The following is a 22,464-nucleotide window of genomic DNA, read 5'->3' on the forward strand; positions in this document are numbered from 1 at the left end:
CCAGCAGTGCAGCGATCTGCCGTCCGCCAAGCAGAACACCTTTCCGCTCCAGCGTGGAATGAGATTACGAGTAGTATGGACGCGCAGTAAACGGTTTAGAGGAATGGATGCTTGGAGAGAACAGATGGAGGCCGTGTAATTCAGTTTAGAGGATTTGCATGAGTTTCTGCTGTCCCCACCTGTACGGGGAAGGCAGCTGTGCAGGCGCCGCGCCCTGAACGCACAGTCAAGGGTTTTCTGTCTGCTAGACGACATCCTTCCATTATGGAGGGGCTCAGGCGTGAATGGGCTCGTTTATTCTCAGTTCTCTTTCCCCCTGCAGTCATCGGTGGCAGCGGTCATGGCTGTCATGGTGTGCCCTCTCAGTCGTTACCAGGTGGCTGTCAGGAGCCCAAGATATGGAAAGCTACAACAGACTTGTGCTGCCACAGAATACTTATGAGCAGGCTGAGTCTTATAGTCCAGAGATCTCAGCGCTGGCAGATTCTGAATACTGCCATGTTTATTCAGAGATTTTCTCACCGCAGATGATGTCGCCTGATCCTGCGGATCGAGGCTGTGCTCGTTATGTGTCGCTCATCTCGTCGTCCTGTAGATCCTTGTGGTTTTCTTTGCCCAGGACTCCGCCGGTCGCATTTTTATGGCATGTTATTCGAATGTTTTAGTGGTTACACTCCTTTAAAGTCGACGTAAGGTTAATTGTCTATGAGCGGGAAAATGTAAAAAATACCATAAAAAATCACCACTATCTGCAGCGCCTCATCTCTGGTGGTCCCTGCTAGCCCCACATTGATGGCTGCAGCAGATCACTGGCCTCAGAAGCTTGTAAAGCCTGTATTATTACACCAGGCGATTGTCGTATGAACGCTTGTTAGCAATCATCTTGCAGTGTGATACCGCCACCGATTACTCGATGAACAAGTGAGCGCTCAATCATCCGGCAATCCAAATCTTTCATGACAGGTTTAAACATTATCATTTACCGGCGGCAGATCGTGCCCTGTAATCAGCACTGGTGCCGGCAAACAATGGGATAGCATGGGGAGGAGTGATGGTATAACGGTTGTTTCCCCCATGCTGTGGAGGAGATTGCTGTATGTAATAGCTGTGGTCTCCTCCGCTAGAGAGCAGGCGACAATCCTGACATTTGCCGGCAGAATCAGGCTGACTGCACATGATCAGTGAGGCCATTTAGTGGCTGCTGCAGTCACATGTATGAGGTGTGTGATGTCATCAATGCATAATCAGTGAGTGGCTGCTGCAGTCACATGTATGAGGTATGTGATGTCATCAACGCATAATCAGTGAGTGGCTGCTGCAGTCACATGTATGAGGTATGTGATGTCATCAACGCATAATCAGTGAGTGGCTGCTGCAGTCACATGTATGAGGTATGTGATGTCATCAATGCATAATCAGTGAGTGGCTGCTGCAGTCACATGTATGAGGTATGTGACATCATCACTGCATAATCAGTGAGTGGCTGCTGCAGTCACATGTATGAGGTATGTGATGTCATCAACGCATAATCTGTGAATGGCTGCTGCAGTCACATGTATGAGATATGTGACATCATCACTGCCTAATCAGTGAGTGGCTGCTGCAGTCACATGTATGAGGTATGTGATGTCATCAATGCATAATCAGTGAGTGGCTGCTGCAGTCACATGTATGAGGTATGTGACATCATCACTGCATAATCAGTGAGTGGCTGCTGCAGTCACATGTATGAGGTATGTGATGTCATCAATGCATGATCAGCGGTGGACCACCAGAGCGGCAGCTGTTGGGGATTTTTCAGGTACATGGTTCTTATTTTATACGTTTTTGCATTTCTGATGGTAGACAGTGTTCTTAAAATCCCTGACAATCGCTTTAGTCTGCAGACACTGAACAAGCAGGTGATGCTGGTAGATTTCACCTTGCAGAATAGTAAGTAAAGTGCGGCTCCCAGGTGTCCCCCAGGTTACTGGCCGCACACATTGCTGTAATAGTTGTAGTCCTTTCCGCCCCTCCGTGCCGCGGCTCCGCAGTGTGTTGTCCTCTCTGGTTCTCGTAGCTGCACTTACCAAGGCGATGAGAGCACAGGAGGCGGAGGGCGAGATCTCGCTGAAGTGGACATTAAGGCCTGTTTGTAAATCATGTCTGATGTGTCCTGGGGACTGTTGTAGGACCTGTCATGTCTGCGTCGTCCAGGGATCGCCCTCCCCTATAATGTGATTTACAGCGGCCGAGCATCCTTAGGTATTCATACTACCAGCTCAGGATAAATCTCCCATCTGCCCCCACAGCCATAACGACTAATGGCCGCTCGGGTCGTACAATTGTATTTAGATGAATGAGGCCCCATGTGAAGCGCCCGATGTGTTACACTGATGTACATCCCCCTGGGTATTGAGTCTCCCTTGTTGTTGGCGAGCACGCAGAAGTACCAACTTGGATATTCCTTTGTAATTAAAGGGGTTCTCCGCCTCTTTACTAATAAAGTTTATTCAGAGCAGCTGAAGCGGCGCTCCCACCTCAACGCGGAATCCGAAATGTTCTCCTCCACGTCCAGCGCGCCCAGGTTAGTGACCAGGTTGTTTTCTGTATGCCTGTATGCTGCACTCTGTTACAATGTATCAGTCTGGGCAGTCCTCTCTGAATAAGGGTATGTTCACACGTGTTGGATTTGTCTAGGATTCACCCGTCATTTGGGGTTTCTGCTACAGATGTGCAGTTTGATGCAGGGATAATCCGTAAGTACACGTTGGGAGGTAAGTCCCTGTGGTAAGGACCGCCATCGTATAAACCCCATCCACATCTGATGCAGATTTCTGTGTCGCATCCTCCGCACATTATTCAGGATTCGCACTTTTTGTTTCTTTTAGTCAATTTCAAGTTGATATTTTTACATTCAGGACTTTGTTCCCCTCCCGAGTTCATTAGACGGCGCAGCAGGACCCTCGTCCGCAGCTGCCAAAATTTTAATTAAAGTTGCAGGGACACTTTGCGTTGCAGCTTGGGAGCACATTGCACGGAGCGATGCTGTACTATAACTCCCATTCTGACAGCTTTACTGATCATGGGGTCACAGTGCTGCTAGCATACGACTTCTGTAAGTGGGATTGTGAAAAAAAGCCCAGCGTAGACGTCGCACAGCGCAGCTCCTGACGTAAAAACTAAGAGCGATATAAAGCAGAAGCGATAACACGAGAAGCTTCCCTCTGATGGGGCCGACTGCTCAGGCTCCACATCTGTACTATATGGTCATTCTGTCCGTGCACTGCCGTTCTGCTGAGCTTGGAGGAGCCAGTCTGAAGAAGCAGAGCTGCAGTGTAAAGCATCAAGAGGGAGGTGGCATCAGGATCCAAATGATAATCGTCTGATGTGTCCTAATGCAGAAGAGTGAGAGTTTAAAGTATGGGGCATCTAAACAGCATCCTATTGAGAACGCCCATGTACCAATATGGGAGCTCAATTAGGGCCTGTGCAATTAAAGGGGGATCCCATGACTAATGTAAAAAAAAAAAAGATCAGAACACCCTCTAATAAAGCTAGAACCAGCCCTGCATCTCACATGGATCCAGAGATCTCCCCATTCATTGCTCTGCTACATTTATATCAAGCTGACAGCTCAAGGGGGAGTGTCCATTCTGCTGCAGCTCTGGGGGCGTGTCTTTTCTGCTGCAGCTCTGGGGGCGTGTCTTTTCTGCTGCAGCTCTGGGGGCGTGTCTTTTCTGCTGCAGCTCTGGGGGTGTGTCTTTACTGCTGCAGCTCTGGGGGCGTGTCTTTACTGCTGCAGCTTAGGAGGCGTGTCATCTCTGCTGCAGCTCTGGGGGCGTGTCTTTACTGCTGCAGCTCTGGGAGCATGTCTTTTCTGCTGCAGCTCTGGGGGCGTGTCTTTACTGCTGCAGCTTAGGAGGCGTGTCATTTCTGCTGCAGCTTAGGAGGCGTGTCTTTTCTGCTGCAGCTCTGGCGGCATGTCTTTTCTGCTTCAGCTCTGGGGGCGTGTCTTTTCTGCTGCAGCTCTGGGGGCGTGTCTTTTCTGCTGCAGCTCTGGGGGCGTGTCTTTTCTGCTGCAGCTCTGGGAGTGTGTCTTTACTGCTGCAGCTTAGGAGGCGTGTCTTTACTGCTGCAGCTCAGGGGGCGTGTCTTTTCTGCTGCCGCTCAGGGGGTGTGTCTTTTCTGCTGCAGCTCTGGGAGCGTGTCTTTTCTGCTGCAGCTCTGGGAGCGTGTCTTTTCTGCTGCAGCTCTGGGAGCGTGTCTTTTCTGCTGCAGCTCTGGGAGCGTGTCTTTTCTGCTGCAGCTCTGGGGGCGTGTCTTTTCTGCTGCAGCTCTGGGGGCGTGTCTTTTCGGCTGCAGCTCTGGGAGTGTGTCTTTACTGATGCAGCTTAGGAGGTGTGTCTTTACTGCTGCAGCTCAGGGGGCGTGTCTTTTCTGCTGCCGCTCAGGGGGTGTGTCTTTTCTGCTGCAGCTCTGGGAGCGTGTCTTTTCTGCTGCAGCTCTGGGAGCGTGTCTTTTCTGCTGCAGCTCTGGGAGCGTGTCTTTACTGCTGCAGCTCTGGGAGCGTGTCTTTTCTGCTGCAGCTCTGGGGGCGTGTCTTTTCTGCTGCAGCTCTGGGGGCGTGTCTTTTCGGCTGCAGCTCTGGGAGTGTGTCTTTACTGATGCAGCTTAGGAGGTGTGTCTTTACTGCTGCAGCTCAGGGGGCGTGTCTTTTCTGCTGCCGCTCAGGGGGTGTGTCTTTTCTGCTGCAGCTCTGGGAGCGTGTCTTTACTGCTGCAGCTCAGGGGGCGTGTCTTTTCTGCTGCAGCTCTGGGGGCGTGTCTTTACTGCTGCAGCTTAGGAGGCGTGTCTTTTCTGCTGCAGCTCTGGGGGTGTGTCCATGCTCTGCCTATCACAGCTCAGGAGGCAATGAAGGATGAATCTGAGCATGTGCGGCCAGCCCAGTGAGCAGGACAAAGAAATAAGTTATAAACAAGCAGCAGGGGGCGCTGTACAGATCCATTTTATTGAATAGTTTGGTGTCTATGCAAAGTTTTTAATTTCATGCAATTGCAAAAGTATTCAGGTGCTGGTTTGAAAACTGTAGAATAATTTTCGTGGGACAACCCCTTTAAGGGCACAATAATGAGCATAAATTGTCGAGCTGCAGATTTCATATCCACACTGATCTTTTCTGCTGTGCGTGGCTGATATTCTGTAAAATCTCATCCTCTTTGCTGTTCCTCTAAGGTCGTGTTCACATGACTGAAATACATGGTGAAAAAAATCTGTTTTTGCCAGAGAATCCGAGGCTGACGCCCTTTTGCATTATGAACTGCATCTTGCTGCAGATTTAGCCCGTTTCGATGGAGGAAGTCCATGGACGGCCGTGCACCAGCAAGAGCTCCCATGCTCATGATTTGCAGATGCTGTGATGCGCTGCGGTACATTGCGGTCCGCTGGTGATGAGATTGAAATCCTGTGGAGTCTGTGAGCTCCTGGTTATTCATTAAGGGGCCATGTCTTGGTTTTGGTCATTTCGCTCTGCTTGGCGATGACGCAGATGGCAGTACATTGTGTAGATGGTGTCAGCGGGTCATGTCTTATTCTGCCCTGTGACGTCCTTTTCCCCCGGAGTTCCAGCAGGGAGACTGAGCCATGAGCCCGGAACGGCCAGGTCCTGTCCTGTCGGAGCTGAACTCGGCTGTTGGATGGATTCCAGTAATGGGACATCTTCAGGCGGATCTCCAGTCATTCGTTGTAATTGGAAGTCATCTATAGCTACGAAAGACGCCACAGAAGAGGACGGCCGGGTGTTAGAGAAGCGACCGGGGATTAATGGCGAACTTTACATTTTACGACTTCTATGGGTTTGGGAAATGGAAGTTGGGAGAAAAGACGGCTATTAGCGGCTAATAGGAGCGTTCCCGTCACTGACTATGGATTGTGATGTATGACACGAGCGGCCGTAACCAGACGGGTAATTAGTACGAGGCGACCAAATGAGAAGAATTGCTTCATACACTTAATGGGACGTCGTCGTCATGGAAGTAAAAGGTTATTCCATGATATAAAGTGACGGTCTGTTGCTAGGATATGATCGGTGGGGTCCTGAGAATGAAGGGTCCCCAGTGCCGATTTACTGTGCGACCACTGCCTCTGCCTTGTAGAGAACTGCAGCCGCCCTATTCACAGTCCTCATATTCCTCCAGGATCCAGAAAGCTGAGATATGGGGGGTTGTTTGTCTAGGGCTGTCATTGAAACCTAGCAGCTCACCGAATCTCAGCTTCCTGGCTGTCAGAATGGTGGCTCGGAAGGTGCATCACTGGGATTACGTGGATTCAGTAGAGGGACACTACTAAAATGGAGGGTGTAGCCGTTGGGGTCCGTCACTCCCCGGGTGCGGCTCCAGTCTGCTCCCCCATAGAGGAATGAAGCTCCAGCTGGGACCAGGATGGGGGGTGTTATACGTGTCCTGGGTATAGTAGAAGGTCACATACACTATATACAGGGAGTGCAGAATTATTAGGCAAGTTGTATTTTTGAGGATTAATTTTATTATTGAACAACAACCATGTTCTCAATGAACCCAAAAAACTCATTAATATCAAAGCTGAATATTTTTGGAAGTAGTTTTTAGTTTGTTTTTAGTTTTAGCTATTTTAGGGGGATATCTGTGTGTGCAGGTGACTATTACTGTGCATAATTATTAGGCAACTTAACAAAAAACAAATATATACCCATTTCAATTATTTATTTTTACCAGTGAAACCAATATAACATCTCAACATTCACAAATATACATTTCTGACATTCAAAAACAAAACAAAAACAAATCAGTGACCAACATAGCCACCTTTCTTTGCAAGGACACTCAAAAGCCTGCCATCCATGGATTCTGTCAGTGTTTTGATCTGTTCACCATCAACATTGCGTGCAGCAGCAACCACAGCCTCCCAGACACTGTTCAGAGAGGTGTACTGTTTTCCCTCCTTGTAAATCTCACATTTGATGATGGACCACAGGTTCTCAATGGGGTTCAGATCAGGTGAACAAGGAGGCCATGTCATTAGATTTTCTTCTTTTATACCCTTTCTTGCCAGCCACGCTGTGGAGTACTTGGACGCGTGTGATGGAGCATTGTCCTGCATGAAAATCATGTTTTTCTTGAAGGATGCAGACTTCTTCCTGTACCACTGCTTGAAGAAGGTGTCTTCCAGAAACTGGCAGTAGGACTGGGAGTTGAGCTTGACTCCATCCTCAACCCGAAAAGGCCCCACAAGCTCATCTTTGATGATACCAGCCCAAACCAGTACTCCACCTCCACCTTGCTGGCGTCTGAGTCGGACTGGAGCTCTCTGCCCTTTACCAATCCAGCCACGGGCCCATCCATCTGGCCCATCAAGACTCACTCTCATTTCATCAGTCCATAAAACCTTCGAAAAATCAGTCTTGAGATATTTCTTGGCCCAGTCTTGACGTTTCAGCTTGTGTGTCTTGTTCAGTGGTGGTCGTCTTTCAGCCTTTCTTACCTTGGCCATGTCTTGAGTATTGCACACCTTGTGCTTTTGGGCACTCCAGTGATGTTGCAGCTCTGAAATATGGCCAAACTGGTGGCAAGTGGCATCTTGGCAGCTGCACGCTTGACTTTTCTCAGTTCATGGGCAGTTATTTTGCGCCTTGGTTTTTCCACACGCTTCTTGCGACCCTGTTGACTATTTTGAATGAAACGCTTGATTGTTCGATGATCACGCTTCAGAAGCTTTGCAATTTTAAGAGTGCTGCATCCCTCTGCAAGATATCTCACTATTTTTGACTTTTCTGAGCCTGTCAAGTCCTTCTTTTGACCCATTTTGCCAAAGGAAAGGAAGTTGCCTAATAATTATGCACACCTGATATAGGGTGTTGATGTCATTAGACCACACCCCTTCTCATTACAGAGATGCACATCACCTAATATGCTTAATTGGTAGTAGGCTTTCGAGCCTATACAGCTTGGAGTAAGACAACATGCATAAAGAGGATGATGTGGTCAAAATACTCATTTGCCTAATAATTCTGCACGCAGTGTAAAAGACACAGATGCATGCTTTTCTCAATATCTGACATGAAATCAGAATAAACCTTTCCCGGTTTTGGTCGGTTAGGATTACCACAATTATTATTATTTGCCAAATGCCAGAATAATGGGAGAGAAGATGTTTTAAGGCATTTTTATTACTTTCTGCAAAGTCAAAAGTTTCCATACACTGAGATTACTGTGCCTTTAAACAATTCTGGACCGCCCATCTGATGATGTTGTAAAGGGGAGACAGCGACGTGCGCTCTCCTTACAGCGCCGCCGGCACCTCGTCTGTGTGGAGCGAGGACGCGGCCGGCATCCTCGTTCCCATGGTGACGGCGGGGAGAACCCGGCCACGCCGCCTCTTCGGCGTGGCCGGCGTTCTCCATCCCCTAGGCAATGAGCAGCACGGGAGCTGATCGCTGATAGGAATGAATCGGCGCTCAGCTGCACTGAGGTGCTTGATGGGAGTCACGTGATGCTGGCCACGTCACGTGGCTCATCTGTTGGTTGCCTGTGATTGGTCTTTCAACCTCACTAGCGTTTGCCTGCATGTGTGACTTTGTGAACTCGACCTCGGCTTGAATTTGACTCTTGATCCTGTGTTACCTCCTGACTCCTGACCTCGGCTTGTATTTGACGTGATCTCCTGGTTCTGACCTCGGCTTGTATTTGACGTGATCTCCTGGTTCTGACCTCGGCTTGTATTTGACGTGATCTCCTGGTTCTGACCTCGGCTTGTATTTGACGTGATCTCCTGGTTCTGACCTCGGCTTGTATTTGACGTGATCTCCTGGTTCTGACCTCGGCTTGTATTTGACGTGATCTCCTGGTTCTGACCTCGGCTTGTATTTGACGTGATCTCCTGGTTCTGCCCTCGGCTTGTATTTGACGTGATCTCCTGGTTCTGACCTCGGCTTGTATTTGACGTGATCTCCTGGTTCTGACCTCGGCTTGTATTTGACGTGATCTCCTGGTTCTGACCTCGGCGAGTATTTGACGTGATCTCCTGGTTCTGACCTCGGCTTGTATTTGACGTGATCTCCTGGTTCTGACCTCGGCTTGTATTTGACGTGATCTCCTGGTTCTGACCTCGGCTTGTATTTGACGTGATCTCCTGGTTCTGACCTCGGCGAGTATTGACCTTGATCTTGTGTTCTGCTTAGTGTTCACTTCTGTGTGTTCTGTCCTAGCTTTGTTGTTTTCTCCACTGTTGTTCCTCCCTGTAAGCCCCCGCATGTACTTCAGCTAGGGACCGCCGCCCAGTTGTACACCGTCAGTTAGGTAGGGATAGTAGTGTGGAGCTTAGGGCTGCACTTATCCCTACCATTTGTGACAGACGCCATGTGTTTGGAAGCTTCTGTTTGGTGATTAGAGACACCTGTGGATGTATTTAAATGCAGACCTGAAACCCACTGCTTCTTCATGCAGCATCATGGGAAAGTCTAAAGAAATCAGCCAAGATGTCAGGAGGAGAATTGTGGACCTGCACAAGTCTGGCTCAACCTTGGCTGCAATTCCAAGATCCCTGAAGATGCCTCGTCCATCTGTACAAACAATTATACGCAAGTACAAACAAGATGGCAATGTCCGGCCATCACACCGCTCAGGAAGGAGACGGCTTCTGTGTCCCGGAGATGAACGTGCTTGGGTCCGACACGTGCATATCAACCCAAGAGCAAAAGACCTTGTGGAGATGATGGCAGAAGCTGGTGAGATTGTGTCACTATCCACAGTGAAACGAGGACTGTATCAGCATGGGCTGAAGGACCGCTCTGCCCGGAAGAAGCCATTACTCCAAAAGAAACCAGATTAATGTCTGCAAATACACACTGGAACAAAGACCTACATTTCTGGAGACATGTCCTGTGGTCTGACAAAACTAAAATGGAACTTTTTGGCCATAATGACCATGGTTACGTTTGGCGGAAAAGCCTAAGAACACCATCCCTACTGTGAAACTCGGGGCGGCAGCATCGTGTTGTGGGGTTGTTCTGCTGCAGGAGGGGCACAACATAGATGGCATCATGAGGGAAGAAGATTATGTGCAAATTCTGAAGCAACATCTCAAGACATCAGCCCGGAAGTAAACGCTTTGGCGGAAATGGGTCTTCCAAATGGACAATGGCGGAAGCGTACTGCCAGACTGGTTACACAGTGTATTGGAGCGGCCATCACAAAGCTCTGATCTCTGTCCTATTGGAAATGTATGGGCAAAGCTGAAAAGGCAGCGACCAACAGACACGGCTCCGTTACACCGGTTCTGTCAGGAGGAACGGGCCCAAATGCCGACCAACCATTGTGAGAAGCTTGTGGAAGGAGATCCAAAACGTTTGACCCAAGTCGTACAGTCTAAGGGCAATGGAACCGAATACTAATGAAATGTATGTCAACTTCTGACTTTGCAGAAAGTAATAAAAATGCCTTAAAACATTCTCTCTCATTTATTCTGGCATTTGGCAAATAATAATAATTCTGGGAAAATCCTAACCGACCAAAACCGGGAAAGGTTTATTCTGATTTCATGTCAGATATTGCGAAAAACTGTGTCTTTTATATGGTGTATGTGACCTTCTGGTCTGAACTGTATGTATGACCGCCGAGCCTGCGCGCTCCGTGCACCGAGTCCTCCATATATTTAGGTCACCCATCTGCATGGATAACCCTGCCGGGTGTGAAAGGTGTTGCGTGTCTTCTCCTCGGAGCATTAATCTTTTGGAGCAGAGACGGAGCCGCTGTTCTAGTTTTTGTTGCCAGGTCGACCAAATGCTCTTAAAATGCGACCCCCGGTGATGTTCGGAGCCTCTGCCGACCCCGGGACATAAATGCCAAGCAGCATCAATAAAGCAGTAATTGATTTCCGAGCGGCAGCACCCTGACCTATATCCCGCTGTACATTATGTACAGATATATCCATATTTATGACTTCGTTTCGGCTGGAAACGCTGCTTTTGATGTGTTTATTAGCTGCCGGATTTCCCGGTGGTGTCGTCCGCTCTGTCGCTCGCTGCATCTTTTTTTTATTATAATCAATAAAAGTAAAGGCCTTCCAGTAATGGCCGTGGCTGAGAGCTCCCTGATTGGCTGGCTGCCCCCACCTGACCCCACGAAATACATTGCGAGCCCTGCAGCATTAAATCCATAACCGAAAGTAATAAACTTGTTCTGCTTCTCTTGTTTGTCCGCAGACGTGACCTGGAAATAGACGGAAGAGATCGGAAATAATCCAGAATCACAGGCCGTTTACAGTCCAGGCCTCCGTACATTGCACGCATCCAATTCCTGGGCGACGGCAAGTGCAGTAAAAGTGTTATGACCCTCATCTCACGCAGCGATTCAGAGTCGCCCGTTAATTTCAGTGCATCGTAAGTGTTTTTCCTGCAGCGGTTGATGAACTCTTAAAAGTCGCCGTTCAGCCTCATTCGCCTGGAGAGGATCCGCATTTCCAGCACAGGCGGTTTATCACCTGCGATGGGCGACCCCATAAAACAGAAGAATCGGCAGAAGTCCTTGACTTGTCCTCGTTTACATGGCTTCTCCCCGAGGGCCTCGTTATGTAATGAGGGAGGTGTGTCTGGTTCTGGGAAAGCTGGGTGATCCCCCGCACTGGAGCGCGTGATAGCCCTGGGCAAGCACTGAACATGTGGAGTATGACCATGTAAATAAAGAGCAGATTGTGGGGACGTATTCTGAACCCAGAAGGGTCCCATCTATCGGGGGTCTCCTCGCCGGGGCAGGCACTTCCCATAGCACTATCACACTTTATAATCGATATATAGAATTTTTGCAGAATGCTATTACATCTTGTTTTTGTCCCTCTGTTATTCCTCCTAGAAATGTATGAATGAATTCAAGACTGGGCGTTGCCATTCCTTGTACCAAAGGATATAGTCAGCTCTGATTGGATGATGCCAGCGCGGACAGTGATGGTCTTATCTGCGACTGTTTTAGGGTCTGTGCCTGACATAATATAGTATTGGAGAAATGCTCCTTATCGTGTCCGTGCCTCATGTAGGATCCTTCAGATTCCCGCTGTGTCCGACCCTGCGATCCGGGGAGTGTTCGGAGCCCCCCTGTATTAGACGCTTTACTAGGTTGGCTGTTCGCTAACCCCTCTGTGGGGCCCATGGTAATGATTACTTCTATCCGTCCGCAGCGGCTGCCTCCCCGAGCTGTGCGCCGGATTTTTTGTAATCTAAAATAAAAGGCTTTAGAAGGATTTGCCCGGCACCATATTGCCGGAGCTCTGCCGGCGAGGGATTCATGGAGGAGTCTGCAGAATACTCATGAGATGATATTGAAATAATAATCTCTGTTCTCATGTATCTGCACTGCTGGAAAACGGAGAAGGGACAGACAGGGAGGATAGACGAAGCCGGGTACGCAGCACCTCTGCAGAAGACGTGTCCGCTGCACCAGCCATTCAGTCCTAGGTCACTGATTCCAAATCACAGCGGAACGAGAAGTTCTGCAACGTCCTAATGTGCTCTGTGCTTCAATTACTCCTCATCGTTAAGATCACTGCTTTCTGTCAAGCTGTAAAGAATGCAGGCGGCTGACAACCACTATCATCATTACAGTGTCCACTAGAGTTTATTACTTAGAAGTGACTACTACAGAGCCGTCAATAGAGGTGACTACTAAAGAGCTGTCCATAGAAGAGACTACTACAGAACCGTCCATAGAGGTGACTACTACAGAGCCATCCATAGAGGTGAATACTACAGAGCCGTCCATAGAGGTGACTACTACACAGCCGTCCATAGAGGTGACTATTACAGAGCCATCTATAGAGGTGAATACTACAGAGCCGTCCATAGAGGTGACTATTACAGAGCCATCCATAGAGGTGAATACTACAGAGCCGTCCATAGAGGTGAATACTACAGAGCCGTCCATAGAGGTGACTACTACACAGCCGTCCATAGAGGTGACTATTACAGAACCATCCATAGAGGTGAATACTACAGAGCCGTCCATAGAGGTGACTATTACAGAGCCATCCATAGAGGTGAATACTACAGAGCCGTCCATAGAGGTGACTACTACACAGCCGTCCATAGAGGTGACTATTACAGAGCCGTCCATAGAGGTGAATACTACAGAGCCATCCATAGAGGTGAATACTACAGAGCCGTCCATAGAGGTGACTACTACAGAGCCGTCCATAGAGGTGACTACTACAGAGCCATCTATAGAAGTGACTACTACAGAGCCGTCCATAGAGGTGACTACTAAAGAGTTGTCCATAGAAGAGAATACTACAGAACCGTCCATAGAGGTGACTACTACAGAGCCATCCATAGAGGTGAATACTACAGAGCCGTCCATAGAGGTGACTACTACAGAGCCATCTATAGAAGTGACTACTACAGAGCCGTCCATAGAGGTGACTATTACAGAGCCATCCATAGAGGTGACTACTACAGAGCCGTCCATAGAGGTGACTACTACAGAGCCGTCCATAGAGGTGACTACTACAGAGCCATCTATAGAAGTGCCTACTACAGAGCCGTCCATAGAGGTGACTATTACAGAGCCATCTATAGAGGTGAACACTACAGAGCCGTCCATAGAGGTGACTATTACATAGCTGTCCATGGAGGTGACTACTACAGAGCCGTCCATAGAGGTGACTATTACAGAGCTGTCCATAGAAGAGAATACTACAGAACCGTCCATAGAGGTGACTATTACAGAGCCGTCCATAGAGGTGACTACTACAGAGCCGTCCATAGAGGTGACTACTACACAGCCGTCCATAGAGGTGAATACTACAGAGCCATCCATAGAGGTGACTATTACAGAGCCGTCCATAGAGGTGACTACTACAGAGCCATCTATAGAGGTGAATACTACAGAGCCGTCCATAGAGGTGACTATTACAGAGCCATCCATAGAAGTGAATACTACAGAGCCATCCATGGAGGTGAATACTACAGAGCCGTCCATAGAGGTGACTACTACAGAGCCGTCCATAGAGGTGAACACTACAGAGCCATCCATAGAGGTGACTACTACAGAGCCGTCCATAGTGGTGACTACTACAGAGCCATCTATAGAGGTGAATACTACAGAGCCGTCCATAGAGGTGACTATTACAGAGCCATCCATAGAGGTGAATACTACAGAGCCATCCATAGAGGTGACTATTACAGAGCCATCCATAGAGTTGAATACTACAGAGCCATCCATAGAGGTGAATACTACAGAACCATCCATAGAGGTGAATACTACAGAGCCGTCCATAGAGGTGAATACTACAGAGCCGTCCATAGAGGTGAATACTACAGAGCCGTCCATAGAGGTGACTACTACAGAGCCGTCCATAGAGGTGAATACTACAGAGCCGTCCATAGAGGTGACTACTACAGAGCTGTCCATGGAGGTGAATACTACAGAGCCGTCCGTAGAGGTGACTACTGCAGAACCGTCCATGGAAGTGATTAGGATGGCTTAGATGTAATTACACTGATCGCCGCTGCAATGTTGACGGTGAACAGGTAAACAATGAGAGGCGGCTGCGCAGACACGAGCGCAGCCTTCTCTTCCGCCAGCTGATGGGTGGGGGTGCCGTGTATCGGGCCCCGCCGATCTGATACTGATGATAGGTCAACAATAAAAATAACTCGGACATCCCCTTTAAGTTCACATAAAAACCACTGAATCTAATGAAAGTTTGCGGTGACAGTGTATGAATGCCCGGCCTGTACAGTGGTCACCCCTCCCCCGGGTGCCCGCCCTGATGGGTTTTGGTGTCCTAGCCTCGGTATTTGGATGGCTAGCCTCTACTTCTTACAATGCTGGAGTAACTCCGCTTATTTCCTGCCGTAATACAAATGTAAAAAAAACAACAACAAAAAATGCTCGACAATAGGAACCGTTTGCGTCTGTAGAGCGGCGAGTGGTGGGATTCGCGCTCCGTGAAGGATTCAGGCAGGTGGGAGGCATTCGCCCCTCGCACATTTTAATTCAGTCTTAATGGCCTGCGCTCTCTGCAGGGGAGGCTTTACAATCAGATCAATCCCTCATGAAGCTGTTGTAGCAGCGGGCAGCGGCTCTCGGCAGCGCAGATATCTCCACCAAAATATAAACACCGGGAGGCGGTGCCGACGGCGTGCCGTAAATTATTATAGGCTCCGGGGGATTAAAATAAAATTACTTTTTCATCCGAGGATTTAATTCCCTTTTTTTTTTTTTCCTGCACAATTTCAGTAAAAGTCAACAAAAGCGTTTTCCGCCGTCCGCGCTGCTGTTGTTATTTATTTATTGGCTGGGAAATGCGCGCTGGTCGCCAGATGCTGTTTCCATGGTAACCCGCACTCGAAGCAGCAGATGCTGAAATAAACTTCCTGGCTTACATTCCACATAGAGGGAGAGGGGCTCCGACTAGAAGATGCTGGAGGAAGGAGAGGATTACGCCGCGCCTTTTACTAACGAATCCCAGAGGTTCCGATGGAGACGAACTTTCTGCAACTGTAACAAGTAGAAGAAATAAGAGGGGGGGGGGGGGTTCTATCAGGCGGTAGAGCCTGGCACACAATGTACGGGCTGTTAGCGTAATAACCACGCTCGGGGCGTCAGCAGACAACCGAGGGGGAGGCCCGGGGCTCGGGCATGTTGTAGAATTCCACATGAAGGACCAGCCTCCTTTAAGGATGAAATCTCCGTCCTCCATCTCCGTGTCCAGGATTACGTCCCTCCACAATATCCCTGGTGGCAGAGGTTGCCCCGAGCATGAACACGTCAAGTATTACCGCCAGGACATCTCCGCGGAAATAATCCAGAAAGGGTATTGTAGAAAAGAAAATACACAACAAATGTGGCGTAGAAGCCCTAGATCATACCCGGGGGGCCTCTGGCGCGGTGGCGTGAGTGTCACAGGACTGTATGGAGCAGTGGGGACACAGTGTCAGGGTGACGGCTCATTTACACCCCTCGGGGACCATGTTTTTGTGAGCCGTGGTGGTTTCTGTGGACGGTCCCTCCAGCAGATGTCTACAGGATCTGCACAGATACCTCCTATTAGGCCTCATCCACACGACCGTTCTTCTGGTCCGCATCCGAGCCGCAGTTTTTGCAGTTTGGGTGCGGACCCATTCACTTCAATAGGGCTGCAAAAGATGCGGACAGCACTCTGTGTTCTGTCCGCATCCGTTGCTCCGTTCCGTGGCCCCGCAAAAATTTTTAGTCCTGTCCTATTCTTGTCCATTTTGCGGACAAGAATAGGCATTTCTATAATAGGCCTCCTGTTCCGGTCCGCAAATTGCGGAAGGCACACGGGCGGCATCCGTGTTTTGCGGATCCACAACTTGCGGACCGCAAAAAAACTGCACGGTCGTGTGAACGAGCCCTAATGTCCACGCTCTCTTCTGTCCAAGGCTGCTTCCAGAGCGGAATAGTGTTGGGGCCCATTGGAGTGAGGACCACCGCGCCAGGGCAGATGGTCTTCTCGTCTTTTGCATTGCACCCCCAGCACGTGCACCCGCTGTGTATATGAAATGAGTCTGCAGACACAGTGTAATCTGCGTCAGTATAATAACGGGAGAGATGAACCTCTGGACGCTCCTCTCCCATCAGAAGGAGAGGCCCAGGTGTGACCTGTGTTATATCAGGTCTGACCTGAGGCGGTATATAGGAGCTGGACGATGCTCTCTGCACACAATGTAGATTTGGGTGCAGAAAATCAACAAGAAATCTGCAAAAAAACAGCACAAAAATCCTCACTATTTTTCGCGGTTTTTGTTGCAGATTTCCAGTTGATGCTGACAACCACATTGAAGTCTATGGGAAGGACAGCTATATGTAAAGGGTCACCCAGACAATTCGCAGGCTGCAGATTGCCAAATCCACACAACAAGAGATCGGGCAGATGGTATTCGCTCTGCTGGCGGTTATTACGCAGCGTAGTGATGGCTTCTCGTTGACCCCCGCCGTACAGGAGAAGCTCTTATTCTGCAGATAATCTGCTGATCCACCCCGGAGCCATGAGAGGTGCTCGGAAGTGTCACCTCTGTGCCGAGAACACACAGCTTAATGTATCCGTGTTCTGAAAGCCAAGTATCGGGGTGTGAAGCTGTGCGAGATGGCTCCGCACACGTCCGTCAGCACCTGCCCTGAGGAGTTCATTGTGTTCTCTCTAAATTCCCACATTTCAGGTTTTATAAATGGAATCTACGTAACGGCTGCTGCGGAGCGTCGCTGCCGACCGTATGGGAATGCCACCAAATCGTCTGACCAGTGCGCTGGCACGTGCCAACTCCTGGCAGAAGATATCCTCTAATGTCACACTGTGCAATGTGTAGAAGACATGACTGCGACTCCGGAAGAGCGGCACAGAATATAAACACATGTACAGTATGTTACTAGTGTCTCATATACTGCCTAATCCAGGGGCATTGCTAGGTCAAAACATTCGGGGCCCGGGGCCCTGATGTTTTGTCCCAGGCCCCAAATGTCCTGCCTGCCTCAGGACGGCAATACAATAGAATCTAATGCCCTGCAAGAGCTGAAGGACCTGTAATGACCTCACAGGTCATGTGATCAGTTCTGAATGCAGTAGCTGACAAGGACCTGCGATGATGTCACTGTCATGTGACCAGTGCAGGAGAGGAGGGCTCAGCAGGGAAGAGAAGTCCTGGGGAGAGGCGGAGGTGAGGCCTGTACATGAGGAGAGGGAAGTGAAGAGCAATGCTGGGAGTTGTAGTTATTTAACTGGGACTGTATGTTAGGGCTGAAAGGAGGGAAGTTATTTATATGGGGCAGTGAGGTGGAGTGATGTTATTTACATGGGACTGCATGTTGGAGGTGGCTGTGGGAGGAAGTGATATTATTTGCATGGGACTGTATGTTGAAGGTGTCTGGGGGGGTATGTTATTTACATGGGACTGAATATTGAGGGGGTGATGTTATTTACATGGGACTCCCTGGCGGTGGTGCTGAGGAATTATAATTTCTGAGGACAGCAAACGGAGGAATATAACTACAGGGGGCACTGCAGGGGGCGATATAAATACTGGGGCACTTCAGGGTGAGCATTATACCAGTAGGGGGCATTATAAATACTGGGGGCACTGCAAATTCAGGGGACATTAGGCGTTCTTATTACTACTGGGGGCTCTATAGGAAGGAACCACATTATTTCTACTAAGAGCGCTATGGGGGCCGTATTACTACTGGGGGGGTCTGTAGAGAGCTTTATTACCACTGGGGAAACAATAGGGGGCCTTATTTCTACTGGGGGCTCTGTTAGGGTATTATTAATACTGGAGGGCCCTTCTACTAATGGGGGCACTCTTGGGGAGCACTATCACTGTTGGAGGCACTGTAGGGGCAGTATTACTAATGGGGGCATTCTAGAAGTGGATTACTATTGGTGGGACTATGAGGAGTACTGTTACTATGGGGGGCACTCATTTTCCTTCAGGATAGTATCTGGGGGTATCGGGGGGCACAGCGAGCAGCAGGATAACACTGTGGGGGCTCCAGGTTGGGAGATGATGATAGAAAAGTGAGGAAGCTAAGATGTCTGTGTGTCACACTCTGCAGAGATGAGGCGGCTGAGAGAAGTGTCCGGACCGAATGGAGAAGATGATGATAGAGAAGATCTACATCGGAGGAGACGTCACCTGGAGGCCCTGGATGTGACAGGTAGGTGCTGCCGTATAGCGAGTACAGCAAAATGTCTAGTGTTTGCTGGGGGGATTGTTGGTTGGGGATTGCGTTTGGTCGACTCAGAGAATTGGGCCATATGCATTGGGGCTTGGGCCCTAGATCTTTTGAGACCCTATCAACGCCCCTGGCCTAATCATAGGGAAACCGGCACGTAATGTAAATTCTACAGGCTTCAGAGCTGAACTCTGCCAACATTGTCTCCTTGTCTGCACAGAGCTTGCCCTTGTGATTTGCATACTGGAAGCTATGAGTGCAGCTCTGGAGTATAATACAGGAAGTAACTCAGGATCAGTACACGATAAGTAATGTATGTACACAGCGACTGCACCAGCAGAATAGTGAGTGCAGCTCTGGAGTATAATACAGGATGTAACTCAGGATCAGTACAGGATAAGTAATGTATGTACACAGTGACTGCACCAGCAGAATAGTGAGTGCAGCTCTGGAGTATAATACAGGAAGTAACTCAGGATCAGTACAGAATAAGTAATGTATGTACACAGTGACTGCACCAGCAGAATAGTGAGTGCTGCTCTGCAGTATAATACAGGAAGTAACTCAGGATCAGTACAGGATAAGTAATGTATGTACACAGTGACTGCACCAGCAGAATAGTGAGTGCAGCTCTGGAGTATAATACAGGATGTAACTCAGGATCAGTACAGGATAAGTAATGTATGTACACAGTGACTGCACCAGCAGAATAGTGAGTGCAGCTCTGGAGTATAATACAGGATGTAACTCAGAGTCAGTACAGAATAAGTAATGTATGTACACAGTGACTGCACCAGCAGAATAGTGAGTGCAGCTCTGGAGTATAATACAGGATCAGTACAGGATAAGTAATGTATGTACACAGTGACTGCACCAGCAGAATAGTGAGTGCAGCTCTGGAGTATAATACAGGATGTAACTCAGGATCAGTACAGTATAAGTAATGTATGTACACAGTGACTGCACCAGCAGAATAGTGAGTGCAGCTCTGGAGTATGATACAGGCTGTAACTGAGGATCAGTACAGGATAAGTAATGTATGTACACAGTGACTGCACCAGCAGAATAGTGAGTGCAGCTCTGGAGTATAATACAGGATGTAACTCAGGATCAGTACAGGATGAGTAATGTATGTACACAGTGACTGCACCAGCAGAATAGTGAGTGCAGCTCTGGAGTATAATACAGGATGTAACTCAGGATCAGTACAGAATAAGTAATGTATGTACACAGTGACTGCACCAGCAGAATAGTGAGTGCAGCTCTGGAGTATAATACAGTATGTAACTCGGGATCAGTACAGGATAAGTAATGTATGTACACAGTGACTCCACCAGCAGAATAGTGAGTGCAGCTCTGGAGTATAATACAGGATGTAACTCAGGAGCAGTACAGGATGAGTAATGTATGTACACAGTGACTGCACCAGCAGAATAGTGAGTGCAGCTCTGGAGTATAATACAGGAAGTAACTCAGGATCAGTACAGGATAAGTAATGTATGTACACAGTGACTGCACCAGCAGAATAGTGAGTGCAGCTCTGGAGTATAATACAGGATGTAACTCAGGAGCAGTACAGGATGAGTAATGTATGTACACAGTGACTGCACCAGCAGAATAGAGAGTGCAGCTCTGGAGTATAATACAGGATGTAACTCAGGATCAGTACAGGATAAGTAATGTATGTACACAGTGACTGCACCAGCAGAATAGTGAGTGCAGCTCTGGAGTATAATACAGGAAGTAACTCAGGATCAGTACAGAATAAGTAATGTATGTACACAGTGACTCCACCAGCAGAATAGTGAGTGCAGCTCTGGAGTATAATACAGGATGTAACTCAGGACCAGTACAGGATAAGTAATGTATGTACACAGTGACTGCACCAGCAGAATAGTGAGTGCAGCTCTGGAGTATAATACAGGATGTAACTCAGGATCAGTACAGGATAAGTAATGTATGTACACAGTGACTGCACCAGCAGAATAGTGAGTGCAGCTCTGGAGTATAATACAGGATGTAACCCCGGATCAGTACAGGATAAGTAATGTATGTACACAGTGACTGCACCAGCAGAATAGTGAGTGCAGCTCTGGAGTATAATACAGGATGTAACTCAGGATCAGTACAGGATAAGTAATGTATGTACACAGTGACTGCACCAGCAGAATAGTGAGTGCAGCTCTGGAGTATAATACAGGATGTAACGCAGGATCAGTACAGGATAAGTAATGTATGTACACAGTGACTCCACCAGCAGAATAGTGAGTGCAGCTCTGGAGTATAATACAGGATGTAACTCAGGATCAGTACAGGATAAGTAATGTATGTACACAGTGACTGCACCAGCAGAATAGTGAGCGCAGCTCTGGAGTATAATACAGGATGTAACTCAGGATCAGTACAGGATAAGTAATGTATGTACACAGTGACTCCACCAGCAGAATAGTGAGTGCAGCTCTGGAGTATAATACAGGATGTAACTCAGGATCAGTGCAGGATCAGTAATGTATGTACACAGTGACTGCACCAGCAGAATAGTGAGTGCAGCTCTGGAGTATAATACTGGATGTAACTCAGGATCAGTACAGGATAAGTAATGTATGTACACAGTGACTGCACCAGCAGAATAGTGAGTGCAGCTCTGGAGTATAATACAGGATGTAACTCAGGATCAGTACAGGATAAGTAATGTATGTACACAATGACTGCACCAGCAGAATAGTGAGTGCAGCTCTGGAGTATAATACAGGATGTAACTCAGGATCAGTATAGGGTAAGTAATGTATGTACACAGTGACTGCACCAGCAGAATAGTGAGTGCAGCTCTGGAGTATAATACAGGATGTAACTCAGGATCAGTACAGGATAAGTAATGTATGTACACAGTGACTGCACCAGCAGAATAGTGAGTGCAGCTCTGAAGTATAATACAGGAGAAGTAAGTTATACATATATAGTGGAATATATGTTGTGGAACGGATCCGAACCCATTCATTTTCAATGGGGCCGCAAAAAAATAGAACATGTCCTATTCCTGTCCGCAGACAAGGCATTTCTATTTAAAGTGCAGGCCATGTGCGGTCCGCAAAATGTGGACAGCAAAACACTTGCGGACGTGTGAATAGACCCTTACAGTGTAAATGTGGTGTGTCCTCAAAATAAGTAAACATACAGCCATTAATTGGTAAATTGCTGGCAATAAAAGTGAGTTCACCCCTAAGTAAAAATTTACAAAATGTGCCCAATTAGCCATTTTCCCTCCCGGTGTCATGTGACTCGTTAGTGTTACAAGGTCTCAGGTGTGAATGCGGAGCGAGTTTTTCCCTGTAAGTAATAATAATATGCCTTTATTGTCACCGTACAATACAATGTAATACAATGTAATACAATGAAATGATGTTTGGAGCAATACTAGAGGCCATGGACGGAGGAACAAAGAACTGACATTTAAATTAAAGCATTAGAATAGAAAAAAGAAACACAGTAGAAATCATTACTGTTCACATTTCACAGCATATACAGTATATATATATATATATATAGCAAGAGCAAAGTAAGAAGTGCTGATGAGTATATATACACCCTGATCAGACACCACTGCAGACCAGAGATCATAACGGGGTCACGGATGCAGCCGTCACTTTCAGTCTGTGGTAGTTTCTATCCTAGGAAAGGGCAATAGTCTCTGAGCATTTAGGAGACTGATTGTTTGGGGTAAAAGCTGTTCTTCAGCCTAGTGGTGCGGGCGTGTAGGGCTGTAAGACGC

This window comes from Bufo bufo, chromosome 8 (assembly GCF_905171765.1).
Source record: "Bufo bufo chromosome 8, aBufBuf1.1, whole genome shotgun sequence".
Taxonomy (NCBI): Eukaryota; Metazoa; Chordata; class Amphibia; order Anura; family Bufonidae; genus Bufo; species Bufo bufo.